This window comes from Oncorhynchus kisutch, linkage group LG18 (assembly GCF_002021735.2).
Source record: "Oncorhynchus kisutch isolate 150728-3 linkage group LG18, Okis_V2, whole genome shotgun sequence".
NCBI lineage: Eukaryota > Metazoa > Chordata > Actinopteri > Salmoniformes > Salmonidae > Oncorhynchus > Oncorhynchus kisutch.
Window position 1 is genome coordinate 6,506,135 of NC_034191.2, and position 16,765 is coordinate 6,522,899.

The 16,765-nt window shown below is 45.0% G+C and overlaps 1 protein-coding gene across 5 annotated transcripts in view; it reads right to left on the reverse strand.

Moving 5' to 3' along the window:
* Positions 1 to 16,765, reverse strand: part of LOC109882177 (protein-tyrosine sulfotransferase 1) — a 91,361-nt gene that overhangs the window by 40,433 nt on the left and 34,163 nt on the right. The window lies entirely within an intron of this gene.

Below are 16,765 nucleotides of genomic sequence, written 5' to 3' on the forward strand. Positions count from 1 at the left end.
ATCCTTGCTTGACATACTGGTACTCGCTTATAATTGGATTAGTGAGAGTAATGAGATGGAAACCCACTTCCCTGATGACCTCTAGCAAGATAGGAAGACAGGCTGCTTTTGAAATTGATCTAACAGATGAACACACACCAGCATCCTCTAAGGCACTGCTAGTTGAACAGCACCATTGTCAGACACGTGGATAGCATGATGTTAGCATTGTTAAGGAAGGGTTCAAAATTATTCCTTGATAGGATGATGTTAGCATTATTAAGGAATGGTTCAACAGTATCCCTTGATAGCAACAGTATCTCTATCAACATGTTAAATGTGCAACCAGAGGGAAAACAATTCTAGAGCACTTGTACTCCACACACAGAGATGCGTACGGAGCTCTCCCTCGCCCTCCATTTGGTAAATCCGACCACAACTCTATCCTCCCTGATTCCTGCTTACAAGCATAAATTAAAGCAGGAAGCACCAGTGACTCGCTCTATAAAAAATGGTCAGATGTAGCAGATTTTTTTAAAACCTTTATTTTTACTAGGCAAGTCAGTTAAGAACAAATTCTTATTTTCAATGACGGCCTAGGAACAGTGGGTTAACTGGTCTAGGAACAGTGGGTTAACTGGTCTAGGAACAGTGGGTTAACTGGTCTAGGAACAGTGGGTTAACTGGTCTAGGAACAGTGGGTTAACTGGTCTAGGAACAGTGGGTTAACTGGTCTAGGAACAGTGGGTTAACTGGTCTAGGAACAGTGGGTTAACTGGTCTAGGAACAGTGGGTTAACTGGTCTAGGAACAGTGGGTTAACTGGTCTAGGAACAGTGGGTTACTGGTCTAGGAACAGTGGGTTAACTGGTCTAGGAACAGTGGGTTAACTGGTCTAGGAACAGTGGGTTAACTGGTCTAGGAACAGTGGGTTACTGGTCTAGGAACAGTGGGTTAACTGGTCTAGGAACAGTGGGTTAACTGGTCTAGGAACAGTGGGTTAACTGGTCTAGGAACAGTGGGTTAACTGGTCTAGGAACAGTGGGTTAACTGGTCTAGGAACAGTGGGTTAACTGGTCTAGGAACAGTGGGTTAACTGGTCTAGGAACAGTGGGTTAACTGGTCTAGGAACAGTGGGTTAACTGGTCTAGGAACAGTGGGTTAACTGGTCTAGGAACAGTGGGTTAACTGGTCTAGGAACAGTGGGTAACTGGTCTAGGACAGTGGGTTAACTGGTCTAGGAACAGTGGGTTAACTGGTCTAGGAACAGTGGGTTAACTGGTCTAGGAACAGTGGGTTAACTGGTCTAGGAACAGTGGGTTAACTGGTCTAGGAACAGTGGGTTAACTGGTCTAGGACAGTGGGTTAACTGGTCTAGGAACAGTGGGTTAACTGGTCTAGGAACAGTGGGTTAACTGGTCTAGGAACAGTGGTACGGTCTAGAACAGTGGGTTAACTGGTCTAGGAACAGTGGGTTAACTGGTCTAGGAACAGTGGGTTTAACTGGTCTAGGAACAGTGGGTTAACTGGTCTAGGAACAGTGGGTTAACTGGTCTAGGGAACGTGGGTTAACTGTCTAGGAACAGTGGGTTAACTGGTCGAGGACAGTGGGTTAACTGGTCTAGGAACAGTGGGTTAACTGGTCTAGGAACAGTGGGTAACTGGTCTAGGAAACAGTGGGGTTAACTGGTCTAGGAACAGTGGGTTACTGGTCTAGGAACAGTGGGTTAAATGGTCTAGGAACAGTGGGTTAACTGGTCTATGAACAGTGGGTTAACTGGTCTAGGAACAGTGGGTTACTGGTCTAGGACAGTGGGTTAACTGGTCTAGGAACAGTGGGTTAACTGTCTAGGAACAGTGGGTTAACTGTCTAGGAAACAGTGGGGTTAACTGGTCTAGGAACAGTGGGGTTAACTGGTCTAGGAACAGTGGGTTAACTGGTCTAGGAACAGTGGGTTAACTGGTCTAGGAACAGTGGGTTAACTGGTCTAGGAACAGTGGGTTAACTGGTCTAGGAACAGTGGGTTAACTGGTCTAGGAACAGTGGGTTAACTGGTCTAGGAACAGTGGGTTAACTGGTCTAGGAACAGTGGGTTAACTGGTCTAGGAAAAGTGGGTTAACTGGTCTAGGAACAGTGGGTTAACTGGTCTAGGAACAGTGGGTTAACTGGTCTAGGAACAGTGGGTTAACTGGTCTAGGAACAGTGGGTTAACTGGTCTAGGAACAGTGGGTTAACTGGTCTAGGAACAGTGGGTTAACTGGTCTAGGAACAGTGGGTTAACTGGTCTAGGAACAGTGGGTTAACTGGTCTAGGAACATGGGTTAACTGGTCTAGGAACAGTGGGTTAACTGGTCTAGGAACAGTGGGTTAACTGGTCTAGGAACAGTGGGTTAACTGGTCTAGGAACAGTGGGTTAACTGGTCTAGGAACAGTGGGTTAACTGGTCTAGGAACAGTGGGTTAACTGGTCTAGGAACAGTGGGTTAACTGGTCTAGGAACAGTGGGTTAACTGGTCTAGGAACAGTGGGTTAACTGGTCTAGGAACAGTGGGTTAACTGGTCTAGGAACAGTGGGTTAACTGGTCTAGGAACAGTGGTTAACTGGTCTAGGAACAGTGGGTTAACTGGTCTAGGAACAGTGGGTTAACTGGTCTAGGAACAGTGGGTTAACTGGTCTAGGAACAGTGGGTTAACTGGTCTAGGAACAGTGGGTTAACTGGTCTAGGAACAGTGGGGTTAACTGGTCTAGGAACAGTGGGTTAACTGGTCTAGGAACAGTGGGTTAACTGGTCTAGAACAGTGGGTTAACTGGTCTAGGAACAGTGGGTTAACTGGTCTAGGAACAGTGGGTTAACTGGTCTAGGAACAGTGGGTTAACTGGTCTAGGAACAGTGGGTTAACTGGTCTAGGAACAGTGGGTTAACTGGTCTAGGAACAGTGGGTTAACTGTCTAGGAACAGTGGGTTAACTGGTCTAGGAACAGTGGGTTAACTGGTCTAGGAACAGTGGGTTAACTGGTCTAGGAACAGTGGGTTAACTGGTCTAGGGAACAGTGGGTTAACTGGTCTAGGAACAGTGGGTTAACTGGTCTAGGAACAGTGGGTTAACTGTCTAGGAACAGTGGGTTAACTGGTCTAGGAACAGTGGGTTAACTGGTCTAGGAACAGTGGGTTAACTGGTCTAGGAACAGTGGGTTAACTGGTCTAGGAACAGTGGGTTAACTGGTCTAGGAACAGTGGGTTAACTGGTCTAGGAACAGTGGGTTAACTGGTCTAGGAACAGTGGGTTAACTGGTCTAGGAACAGTGGGTTAACTGGTCTAGGAACAGTGGGTTAACTGGTCTAGGAACAGTGGGTTAACTGGTCTAGGAACAGTGGGTTAACTGGCCTAGGAACAGTGGGTTAACTGGTCTAGGAACAGTGGGTTAACTGCCTGTTCAGGGGTAGAACGACAGATTTGTACCTTGTCAGCTCGGGGATTTGAATGTGAAACCTTCCGGTTACTAGTCCAACGCTCTAAACCACTAGGCTACCCTGCTACAGGACTGTTTTGCTATCACAGACTGGAACATGTTCCGGGATTCTTCCGATGACATTGAGGAATACACCACATCAGTCACTGGCTTTATCAATAAGTGCATGAATTACAGGCAACGTCCGCACTGAGCTAAAGGGTAGAGCTGCCGCTTTCAAGGTGCGAGACTCTAAACCTGAGGCTTACGAGAAATCCCACTATGCCCTCCGATGAACCATCAAACAGGCAAAGTGTCAATACAGGGCTAAGATTGAATCATACTACCCCAGCTCCGACACTCGTCGGATGAGGCAGGGCCTGCAAACTATTACAGACTACAAAAGGGAAGCACACCCGCGAGCTGCCCAGTGACACGAGCCTACCAGACGAGATAAATGACTTCTATGCTCGCTTCAAGGCAAGCAACACTGAGGCATGCAAGAGAGCATCAGCTGTTCCGGACGACTGTGTGATCACGCTCTCCGTGATCTGTGGCTCTCCGTGGCTCTGTGGGGCCAGACAGATTACCAGGACGTGTGCCCTGGGCATGTGCTGACAAACTGGCAGGTGTCTTCACTGACATTTTCATCATGTCCCTGATTGAGTCTGTAATACAAACATGCTTCAAGCAGACCACCATAGTCCTTGTGCCCAAGAACACAAAGGCAACCTGCTAAATGACTACAGACCCGTGGCACTCACGTCCGTAGCCATGAAGTACTTTGAAAGTCTGGTAATGGCTCACATCAACACCATTATCCCAAATCAAATCAAATTTATTTATATAGCCCTTCGTACATCAGCTGATATCTCAAAGTGCTGTACAAAAACCCAGCCTAAAACCCCAAACCAGCAAGCAATGCAGGTGTAGAAGCACGGTGGCTAGGAAAAACTCCCTAGAAAGGCCAAAACCTAGGAAGAAACCTAGAGAGGAACCAGGCTATGTGGGGTGGCCAGTCCTCTTCTGGAAATCCCAGAAACCCTAGACCCACTCCAATTTGCATACCGCCCAAACAGATCCGCAGATGATGCAATCTCCATTGCACTCCACACTGCCCTTTCCCACCTGGGCAAAAGGAACACCTATGTGAGAATGCTATTCATTGACTACAGCTCAGTGTTCAACACCATAGTGCTCTCAAAACTCATCACTAAGCTAAGGACCTTGGACTAAACAGCTCCCTCTGCAACTGGATCCTAAACTTCCTGACGGGCCGCCCCCAGGTGGTAAGGGTAGGTAACAACACATTCCCCACGCTGATCCTCAACACGGGGGCCCCTCAGGGGTGCGTGCTCAGTCCCCTCCTGTACTCCCTTTTCACTCAGAAAACTAAAAAGATTTGGCATGGGTCCTGAGATCCTCAAAAAGGTTCTACAGCTGCAACATCGAGACCATCCTGACCAGTTGCATCACTGCCTGGTACGGCAATTGCTCGAACTCTGACCGCAAGGCACTTCAGAGGGTAGTGCGTACGGCCCAGTACATCACTGGGGCAAAGCTGCCTGCATTCCAGGACCTCTACACCAGGCGGTGTCAGAGGAAGGCCCGGAAAATTGTCAAAGACCCCAGCCACCGCAGTCATAGACTGTTCTCTCTACTACTGCAAGGCAAGCGGTACCGGAGTGCCAAGTCTAGGACAAAAAGGCTTCAACAGTTTTTACCCCCAAGCCATAAGACTCCTGAACAGGTAACCAAATGGTTACCCGGACTATTTGCATTGTGTGCCCACCCCCAACACCTATTTTATGCTGCTGCTACTCTCGGTTTATCCTCATTGGGATAGGGGGCAGCATTTTCACTTTTTGATGAAAAGTGTGCCCAGAGTAAACTGCCTGCTATTCAGTCCCAGATGCTAATATATGCATAGTGTTATTAGTATAAGATAGAAGTTTCTAAAACTGTTTGAATGATGTCTGAGTATAACAGAACCCATATGGCAGGCAAAAACATGAGGCAAAAATCCAACCATCTTGAGGTTTGTAGTTTTTCAACTCAGCCCCTATTGACAATACAGTGGGATATTGGTCATCTTGCACTTCCTAAGGCTTCCACTAGATGTCAACAGTCTCTAAAAACGTTGTTTCAGGCTTCTACTGTGAAGGGGGGCTGAATGAGAGGGGAATGAGTCAGGTGTCTGGCAGAGAGCCACGGGCTCGTGACGCGCTGTCATGTGAAAGTTACCTCGCGTTCCATTGCTTTTCTACAGACAAAGGAATTCTCCGGTTGGGACATTATTGAAGATTTATGTTAAATACATCCTAAAGATTGATTCTATAGTTTGTTTGATATGTTTCTATACGACCAGTAATATAACTTTTTGAACTTTTCGTCCGACCTTTCCGCTGGACTTGCATGCGCATTTGGATTTGTTTACCAAACGCCCTAACAAAAGGAGGTATATGGACATAATTTATTAACTTTATCAAACAAATCAAACATTTATTGTGGAACTGGGAATCCTGGGAGTGCATTCTGATGAAGATCATCAAAGGTAAGTGAATATTTATAATGCTATTTCTGACTTCTGTTGACTCCACAACATGGCGGATATTTCTTTGGCTGGTTTGGGCTCTGAGCGCCGTACTCAGATGCTGCTTTTTCCGTGAAAAAAAATTGAAATCTGACACAGCGGTTGCATTAAGGAGAAGTTTATCTTCCACTAGCGGAACCCCGTTCCCAGACAGGATATTATCTTATATGCATAGTCACTTTAACTATACATTCATGTACATACTACCTCAATTGTCCCACCAACCAGTGCTCCCGCACATTGGCTAACCGGGCTATCTGCCCCACCACCCGCCAACCCCTCTTTTTACACTACTGCTACTCTCTATTCATCATATATGCACAGTCACTTAAACCATACCCACATACTACCTGACTAACCGGTGTCTGTATGAAGCCTTGCTACTCTTATTTTCAAATGTATTTTATACTGTTGTTTTATTTCTGTACTTACCTACACACACACACACACACACACACACACACACACACTTTTTTTTCTCCGCACTATTGGTTAGAGCCTGTAAGTAAGCATTTCACTGTAAGGTCTACAACACCTGTTGTATTCGGCGCACGTGACAAATAAACTTTGATTTGATTAGCATGGTTTTAGCATTGTTAAGGAATGGTTCAACATTATTCCTTGATAGCATGATGTTAGCATTGTTAAGGAATGGTTCAACATTATTCCTTGATAGCATGATGTTAGCATTGTTAAGGAATGGTTCAACATTATTCCTTGATAGTGTGGTTTTAGCAGTGGACCAGTGACCAGCCCTTGTTACTGCAGGCAGCTAACTGCAAACTAATTGACTCTAACTGGGTCATGGTACACGATTAAAAAGATGGCCCCCAAGCTACAGCCTCTCTCCAGCTCCAGGCTTCACAGTTAATGGATTGAATGAATGGCCCCTCCATAGAGATATGGGTTTGTCTCTCACTGTATCAGATCACGCCCCTGTCCCCATGTATGTCTGTCTCCATGTATCCCATGTGTCCCGTTATATGAGCACAGAGACAAGACATTAGGACATTAGGTCAGCATTACAGAGCTTCGCTGAGTGGTACTGGGCCTTTCCCCAATGACTGACAGATTTGGAGGAGCGATATTAAAAATGAATCAACCATTACCTCAATCTACTCTGGGTTAAATTATTAATCATTTCTGAAATATTTCATAAGCGGGGGAGGGGGGCAAACTGCACGTCTGGATCCCAGTCTTTGTTTTCAGGAAAGTAAAAATAAGACCATTTGTGGATGACATTTGTGGATGACACAAGTGCCAAGATGTTTGACCGTTTATAGACGACGTGAAAAATGAAGTGTTAAAATGTTTGACCGTTTATAGACGACGTGCCAAGATGTTTGACTGTTTATGGACGACGTGCCAAGATGTTTGACCGTTTATAGACGACGTGCCAAAATGTTTGACCGTTTATGGATGACGTGCCAAGATGTTTGACCGTTTATGGATGACGTGCCAAGATGTTTGACCGTTTATAGACGACGTGCCAAAATGTTTGACCGTTTATGGATGACGTGCCAAGATGTTTGACCGTTTATGGATGACGTGCCAAGATGTTTGACCGTTTATGGATGACGTGCCAAGATGTTTGACCGTTTATGGATGACGTGCCAAGATGTTTGACCGTTTATAGACGACGTGCCAAGATGTTTGACCATTTATGGATGACGTGCCAAGATGTTTGACCGTTTATGGATGACGTGCCAAGATGTTTGACCGTTTATAGATGATGTGCCAAGATGTTTGACCGTTTATGGATGACGTGCCAAGATGTTTGACCGTTTATAGATGACGTGCCAAGAGGTTTGACAGTTTATAGACGACGTGAAGAGATGAAGTGCCAAGAAGTTTGACCGTTTATAGATGAAGTGCCAAGATGTTTGACCGTTTATAGACTACGTGAAGAGATGAAGTGCCAAGAAGTTTGACCGTTTATGGATGACGTGCCAAGATGTTTGACCGTTTATAGACGACGTGCCAAGATGTTTGACCATTTATGGATGACGTGCCAAGATGTTTGACCGTTTATGGATGACGTGCCAAGATGTTTGACCGTTTATAGATGATGTGCCAAGATGTTTGACCGTTTATGGATGACGTGCCAAGATGTTTGACCGTTTATAGATGACGTGCCAAGAGGTTTGACAGTTTATGGATGACGTGCCAAGATGTTTGACCGTTTATAGACGACGTGCCAAGATGTTTGACCGTTTATGGATGACGTGCCAAGATGTTTGACCGTTTATAGATGATGTGCCAAGATGTTTGACCGTTTATGGATGACGTGCCAAGATGTTTGACCGTTTATAGATGACGTGCCAAGAGGTTTGACAGTTTATAGACGACGTGAAGAGATGAAGTGCCAAGAAGTTTGACCGTTTATAGATGAAGTGCCAAGATGTTTGACCGTTTATAGACGACGTGAAGAGACAAAGTGTTAAGATGTTCACATTGAAGAGGAAAAGGGAGCGGCCACTCCACCATGGGCATCACTGATTTGTCACACCTGTGGATGACGCAGCAGGTATAAGCAGTCGTCAGTATTACAGACGGACAAGTATATAGCCCATCTATAATTTAGCCCAAACATCTACCTCTCCCCCTACTGTATTTATCTATTTATTTTGCTCCCCATTATTTGTATTTCTACTTTGCACATTCTTCCACTGCAAATCTACCATTCCAGTGTTTTAATTGCTATATTGTATTTACTTTGCCACCATGGCCTTTACCTCCCTTATCTCACCTCATTTGCTCACATTGTATATAGACTTGTTTTTCTACTGTATTATTGACTGTATGTTTGTTTTACTCCATGTGTAACTCTGTGTCGTTGTATTGTGTCGAACTGCTTTGCTTTATCTTGGCCAGGTCGCAGTTGTAAATGAGAACTTGTTCTCAACTTGCGTCTACCTGGTTAAATAAAGGTGTTCTCAACTTGCCTACCTGGTTAAATAAAGGTGTTCTCAACTTGCCTACCTGGTTAAATAAAGGTGAAAATAAATAAAATAAACAAGCCTTGAAGCATTGATCTTTACCTGTAGAGGCACAACAAAAGAGTTGCCATCAATTTAGGCGAGTCGTTCATCCAGCGACGTAATCCATCAATTGACAGAAATACGTCAATTTTTTCATAATTTGCTTTACTTTTATAAATGATCGGAAATAAAAAAAAATGACTATTTGGTTGGGAATAGGTTACTGGGCAGTTGTTGAGTAGTTTTTGTAGCACCTGTTTGCCTGTTAAAAAAAAGGTTTCATAATTATTCTCTTCAACATAGAATGGGCATATAACCTGAATAGAGAGCGTGTACAGTAGATCATCCATGGATCAGCATGTCAGCCATGTTGGCCACCAGAGACTGAAAACCTTGATCTATTGAAAAAGAGAATTGTTAGTTGAGGAGTTGAGCGAGTTTAGTGGGGAGGGAGAGAGAGCCAAATTCTGAGGGTAAGGAACCCTGCTGAACGCATTACACAAACACGATAACAAAACACACACACTCGTACAAGAATGACGCAGCGTTTTAACACGTTACGTGACAGACCTGTTGTTGGAGCCAGGCATATCTCTAGAAACCACAGCTTGTGACAGCCTCCCCCCTGCTCCTCTTTAGAACAGACAGAGTTCATATGGAGAACAGATTACAGCAACAGCTGAGTTCTGTGTTCAATTGACCCAGCACACAGGATCAGTGTCCCATATGGCACTCTATTCCCTATATAGTGCACTACTTTAGACCAGATCTCTATGGAACCCTATTCCCTATATAGTGCACTACTAATCAACAGGAGAGCCAACCCTAGCCTTGATTCATATCAGCAGGAGAGCCAACCCTAGCCTTGATTCAAATCAGCAGGAGAGCCAACCCTAGCCTTGATTCAAATCAGCAGGAGAGCCAACCCTAGCCTTGATTCAAATCAGCAGGAGAGCCAACCCTAGCCTTGATACATATCAGCAGGAGAGCGGAGAGCCAACCCTAGCCTTGATTCAAATCAGCAGGAGAGCGGAGAGCCAACCCTAGCCTTGATTCAAATCAGCAGGAGAGCCAACCCTAGCCTTGATTCATATCAGCAGGAGAGCGGAGAGCCAACCCTAGCCTTGATTCAAATCAGCAGGAGAGCCAACCCTAGCCTTGATTCATATCAGCAGGAGAGCGGAGAGCCAACCCTAGCCTTGATTTAAATCAGCAGGAGAACGGAGAGCCAACCCTAGCCTTGATTCAAATCAGCAGGAGAGCCAACCCTAGCCTTGATTCAAATCAACAGGAGAGCCAACCCTAGCCTTGATTCAAATCAACAGGAGAGCCAACCCTAGCCTTGATTCAAATCAACAGGAGAGCCAACCCTAGCCTTGATTCAAATCAGCAGGAGAGCCAACCCTAGCCTTGATTCAAATCAACAGGAGAGCCAACCCTAGCCTTGATTCAAATCAACAGGAGAGCCAACCCTAGCCTTGATTCAAATCAGCAGGAGAGCCAACCCTAGCCTTGATTCAAATCAACAGGAGAGCCAACCCTAGCCTTGATTCAAATCAACAGGAGAGCCAACCCTAGCCTTGATTCATATCAGCACCATGGTATTGTGAATAAAGCTTATTTTCTCAAAATGTGTCCTAAATGAAACACTATTCCCTATGTGGTGCACTACTTTTGAGAGATCTCACTCACACACACACACACACAGTCCATTAACTTCTGACTTCCCTCAGGTCTCTCTGCATTCCAGTCCTGCACTACTACATTACACCTCGATAATGACCTGACAACTCACTTCACAAATCCATTTACTTTGGGAATGCAATCTTTACCACTGTAGAACTAGGGTCTGTCTCAAATGGCGACCTATCCCCTCCCCTTATATATATATACACATATATACAGTGCTCTGGTCCAATGTAGTCCACTATATAGGGATCCATTTAGAGCACAGGGTCTACAGCATGATTAATAGACAACTGCTTTTGTTCATCTCCGGAGGAAGGAGGGAGGACTATAGCACTGGTTCTGAAAGAGAGAGAGAGAGAGAAACCACAGTTAGCAAAGGAGTTAGCATCGTAGCGTGTGTCCCCAGAAGACCATTAACTAGCTAGTATCATTCCAAGGCATCCAAAACTGAGCCTTCCTTTTTCCCTTGCTTGAGGTGCTAAGGGAGGCTGAAGTCGAAAACCCTCGTGTGGGCCGGAGAGAGCGAGTGGGGGGGTGGGGGGGGGACAGGGAGTGTTGAACGATGAATGTTTAGAGGTCCACAGCATAAACAGATACAAACAGACTGTGAGAAACAAACGTGACTCATTCTGACCAGAGAGAGAAAAGACATCTGTTTGTACTTGGTATCTCCAGTAGAGGCTCATGGGTAAAAGCACTAAGGGGAAGCCAATCCAGGAACAAAAATGCTATATTACAACCTGTGTAGTGATACTTGTGTTGTTTTGTTCTATAACATGTTAGTTCACATGTGTCTTGACAACGTGATATAAAAAGGCCGAGCCAATAAGAAGACACCGCGGCAGAATAAATTCAACGACACCTTTTTTGTTTGGTCACAAAACCCGGAGAGCAACATCTGTCCGGTGAAGTCCGCAAAGCAAATAAACAAAAACATGTTACATGACCGACAGCATGGTCAAGTTTCCAACATGTTCAGACCACTAAACAACTATTGATACAGAACCACAGAGAGTTAAATCGCAAGTCTCAAAGAAAACAGGGAGCTGCCTCCACTAATTCCAGCATCACTTCATCATGATCCTATCCTATTTAAATATGAAGTGGCTGTCCATGTTACTGATGTGTGTGTGTGTGTGTGTGTGTGTGTGTGTGTGTGTTTGCAAGTAGAAAAAAAAACACCCTACTGGTAGAGAAACATCAATGCCATCCTCCTCTCTTTCACGTTGACTAAACAGTCTATGACTGTGTCACACAGTACACACTTTTAGTTGTTGTTGTCCCTGGCTAAAATACCTGCTCGCTAGCTAGCCCGCCAGCCTGCTCGCTCGCCCGCCAGCCGGCTCGCTCGCCTTACTTCCATTCATGGGCAACGTTAGCTAGTTAACATTAGCCTTCTACATCTAGCTACATATTTAACTTACATCCTCTCAGGTCAGGGGCACAACAATGTATGAATTAATGGTTGGATCAGAATCACTGTTATTGGCCAGTATGGAGAATGAAGTAAAACCACAAGTACAAATCCCTATCTCCATCCGTGGCTACATTACGAAAGGGACAATTTTAGCTAGCTAGCTAGTCAGTCAGTCAGTCACTGGGAGGACAACACAACAAGATGCAACAATTCAAGTTGCTTCCAAAACGGGCTTCCCTTGACACTTTTTTGACTTGCCCAGAGCAATCACGGTTGAGCTCACTCAGATAAGCTCAACGCTGATTGGCTATTATTTTATACTTTTACTTTTGCTCACTGGCTTCCATTGCATTCAATGCTATGGGCGTCAACAATGTCATACTCTGTTTGACCAGACGTCATCAGATAGATGGGCTACACATACGGAGACAGAGGGGCGCTGTTTCGTTCACTCTGAATGCTTTCTCAGGTGAGAATTGAAGGAAATTTTTTTTTTATTTGACCTTTACTTAACTAGGGCAAGTCAGTTAAGAACAAATTCTTATTTTCAATGACTGCCTAGGAACAGTGGGTTAACTGCCGGGGGTTTGAACTTGCAACCTTCCGGTTACTAGTCCAACGCTCTAACCACTAGGCTATCACTGGGTATCTCATGACCAGATTGGAGAAAGGAAACCAACTAATTAATAAATTGTGAAAAAAATGCCAGAGATCAAAGGAAAGAGTCCCTGCCTCATCTCCTTAGTAATGTCAGCTACACTGTCAAGACAACTTCACTGTATGTCATGACCAGATTAACCTAGCAAATAAATACATTTTGAGAAATGACAAGGAAAGGAGAGTCTCTTCCTTCTCTCCTCGGTGATGTCAGTTAGCTACTCTGTTAAGATGGCCACAACAATTACATGCATTCTGAGAAATGACAAAGAAAGAAAGAAAAGAGTCTCTGCTGCATTGTCAGCTCGCTACGCTGTAAAAGGAGGTCGCATCTGGAGGCCTACTTCTGGTTGTTGCCACGGCCACAAAACTGGGGAGGAGCTACTGCTTATCCTGTATGTTTACAGTGCAGTCTGGCCTCCTGTGTGTGCGCACGTACACACACACACACACACACACAATATATAAATAAATCATATATATAATATATAAATATGATGTATTATATATTTTACACACACACACACACACACACACACACACAGTGTACTAGTGGAAAGTTTAGACAACTACTCATTCAAGGTATTTTTTTTTTAAATAATGTAGTAACCGAAAAAGTATTACACAAATCAAAATGTGACATTTTAGGCTCTTCAAAGTAACTACCCTTCGCCTTGATGACAGCTTTGCACATTCTTGGCCTTAAATATTTTCCAACCGTCTTGAAGAAGTAGTTCCCACATATGCTGAGCACTTGTTGGTGCTTTTCCTTCACTCTGCGGTCCAACTCATCCCAAACCATCTCAAATGGGTTGAGGTCAGGTGATTGTGGAGGCCAGGTCATCTGATGCAGCACTCCATCACTCTCCTCGGTCAAATAGCCCTTACACAACCTGGAAGTGTGTTCTGGGTCATTGTCCTGCAGAAAAACAAATGATAGTCCCACTAAGCGCAAACCAGATGGGATGGCATATCGCTGCAGAATGCTGTGGCAGCCATGATGGTTAAGCGTGCCTTGAAATCTAAACAAATCACTGACAGTGTCACCAGCAAATCACCCCTACACCATTACACCTCCTCCTCCATGCTTCACGGTGGGAACCACACATGTGGAGATCATCAGTTCACTTACTCTGTGTTTCACAAAGACACGGCAGTTGGAACCAAAAATCTCTCATTTGGACTCATCAGATCAAAAGGCCAGATTTCCACTGGTCTGTGTTTCTTCCGTTTCTTTGCAGCAATTTGACCATGAAGGCCTGATTCACGCAGTTTCCTCTGAACAGTTGATGTTGAGATGTGTCTGTTGCTTGAACTCTGAAGCATTTATTTGGGCTGCAATTTATGAGGCTGTTAACTCTGGGGCTCTGCAGCAGAGGTAATTCTGGGGCTTCCTTTCCTGTGGTGGTCCTCATGAGAGCCAGTTTCATCATAGCGCTTGATGGTTTTTGCGACTGCACTTGAAGAAACTTTCAAAAGTTCTTGAAATGTTCCGCATTGACTGATCTTCATGTCTTAAAGTAATGATGGACTGTTGTTTCTCTTTGCTTATTTGGGCTGTTCTTGCCATAATATGAGGTTGGTCTTTTACCAATCAGGGCTATCTTCTGTATACTGCCCCTACCTCATCTCAACACAACTGATTGGCTCAAATGTATTAAGGAAAGAAATTCCACAAATGAACTTTTAACAGGGCACACCTGTTAATTGAAATTACATTCCAGGTGACTACCTCATGAAGGTGGTTGAGAGAATGCCAAGAGTGTGCAAAGCTGTCATCAAGCCAAAAGGTGGCTTACTTTGAAGAATCTCAAATAGATTTAGATTTGTTTAACACTTGTTTGGTTACTACATGACTCCATATGTGTTATTTAATCATTTTGATGTCACGACAATGTAGAAAATAGTACAAAATAAAGAAAAACCCTGGAATGAGTAGGAGTGTCCAAACATTTGACTGGTACTGTATATTTAATATATGCATGAATATTGAACAATACATAAACATTCTTCAAGGTGGCATAATGATGGCATCAGAGCGAGACAAAAGCATGAATATTGAACAATACATAAACATTCTTCAAGGTGGCATAATGATGTCATCAGAGCGAGACAAAAGCATGAATATTGAACAATACATAAACATTCTTCAAGGTGGCATAATGATGGCATCAGAGCGAGACAAAAGCATGAATATTGAACAGTAAATCAACAATCTTCAAGGTGGCATCTGCAGCTGCTCCAAATTGAAAAGAAAAAAAAAGAACTGAAAAAAGTATTTCAGCCTCAACGACCTCCAAGATGAACAAGGTGGTGTGTAAAAGAGAGGAAAAGTATAGATGCGTGTTGTGTTTGTCACGGTTGTCGTCATAAACGAACCTTTCACCTCCTCCCCCCTCGTCCTGCTTCACCTCCTACCCCCCTCGTCCTGCTTCACCTCCTAACCCCCTCGTCCTGCTTCACCTCCTAGCCCCCTCGTCCTGCTTCACCTCCTAGCCCCCTCGTCCTGCTTCACCTCCTAGCCCCTCGTCCTGCTTCACCTCCTACCCCCCTCGTCCTGCTTCACCTCCTACCCCCCTCGTCCTGCTTCACCTCCTACCCCCCTCGTCCTGCTTCACCTCCTACCCCCCTCGTCCTGCTTCACCTCCTACCCCCCTCGTCCTGCTTCACCTCCTACCCCCTCGTCCTGCTTCACCTCCTACCCCCTCGTCCTGCTTCACCTCCTACCCCCTCGTCCTGCTTCACCTCCTACCCCCTCGTCCTGCTTCACCTCCTACCCCCTCGTCCTGCTTCACCTCCTACCCCCTCGTCCTGATTTAAGAGAGCACGCGAGAGGGGGAGAGAGCGCTAGGTGTCTGGTCCCCCTCCTAGCCCTTCCATCCCTAAATCAGCCATGTTATTGATGGTAAATGGGCGAAGAGACAGAGGGAGGGGCTGAGGGCCCAGCCCACTACAGTACAGATAGGGACCTGCTGCAAACCAGAGAGTCTGAGAGAATACGTGCACAAGCGCTCGTGCACGGTTTTAGTAGGTAAAGATAGAAGCGCTCTGCTCTGCCCAGTGACAGGGAGGCTGGAGCGAAGTACCACTGAAGGGTGGGGGTCTGGTGTTGAGGGCGAAGTACCACTGAAGGGCGTGTGTGTTTAGTCTGACTAAGGTGTTGTGTGTTTAGTCAGACTCAGAAAGGGTGTGTGTGTGTGTTTAGTCAGCAAGCAAGCAGGCTGGGCACTGATAGGTAGGAACGGAGTTTGTGGTCCTCTGTGGCAAAGTTGCGTTGCGGGTTCAACTCCCACAGGAATCTCAAACAAACAAACAAAATGTATGTAGTCACTGCTAAGTCAGTCACTGCTAAGTGGCATATATTTTTTTCATAAACGTTATATTATCTATAGTCTTGTCTGGTAAGAGGAGGCAGATCGGACTCGTCAACACCCTGAATACGTACTCTTAATCTCCTGTTCCAGAAGGTTAAGGACCCACTACATCTGTGAAGTCTGGCTCAATTTATTTATGGATTTGTTTGTTTAATAAATAAAAAAAGATCACAAAAAAGGTTATGGACCTGTTGGATATAGTAGGCTGATTTGGTAACGCCGAGTATGTTGATCAGTAGGCTGGTTAACCGAGTACGTTGATCAGTAGGCTGGTTAACCGAGTACGTTGATCAGTAGGCTGGTTAACCGAGTACGTTGATCAGTAGGCTGGTTAACCGAGTACGTTGATCAGTAGGCTGGTTAACCGAGTACGTTGATCAGTAGGCTGGTTAACAGAGTACGTTGATCAGTAGGCTGGTTAACAGAGTACGTTGATCAGTAGGCTGGTTAACCGAGTACGTTGATCAGTAGGCTGGTTAACCGAGTACGTTGATCAGTAGGCTGGTTAACCGAGTACGTTGATCAGTAGGCTGGTTAACCGAGTACGTTGATCAGTAGGCTGGTTAACCGAGTACGTTGATCAGTAGGCTGGTTAACCGAGTACGTTGATCAGTAGGCTGGTTA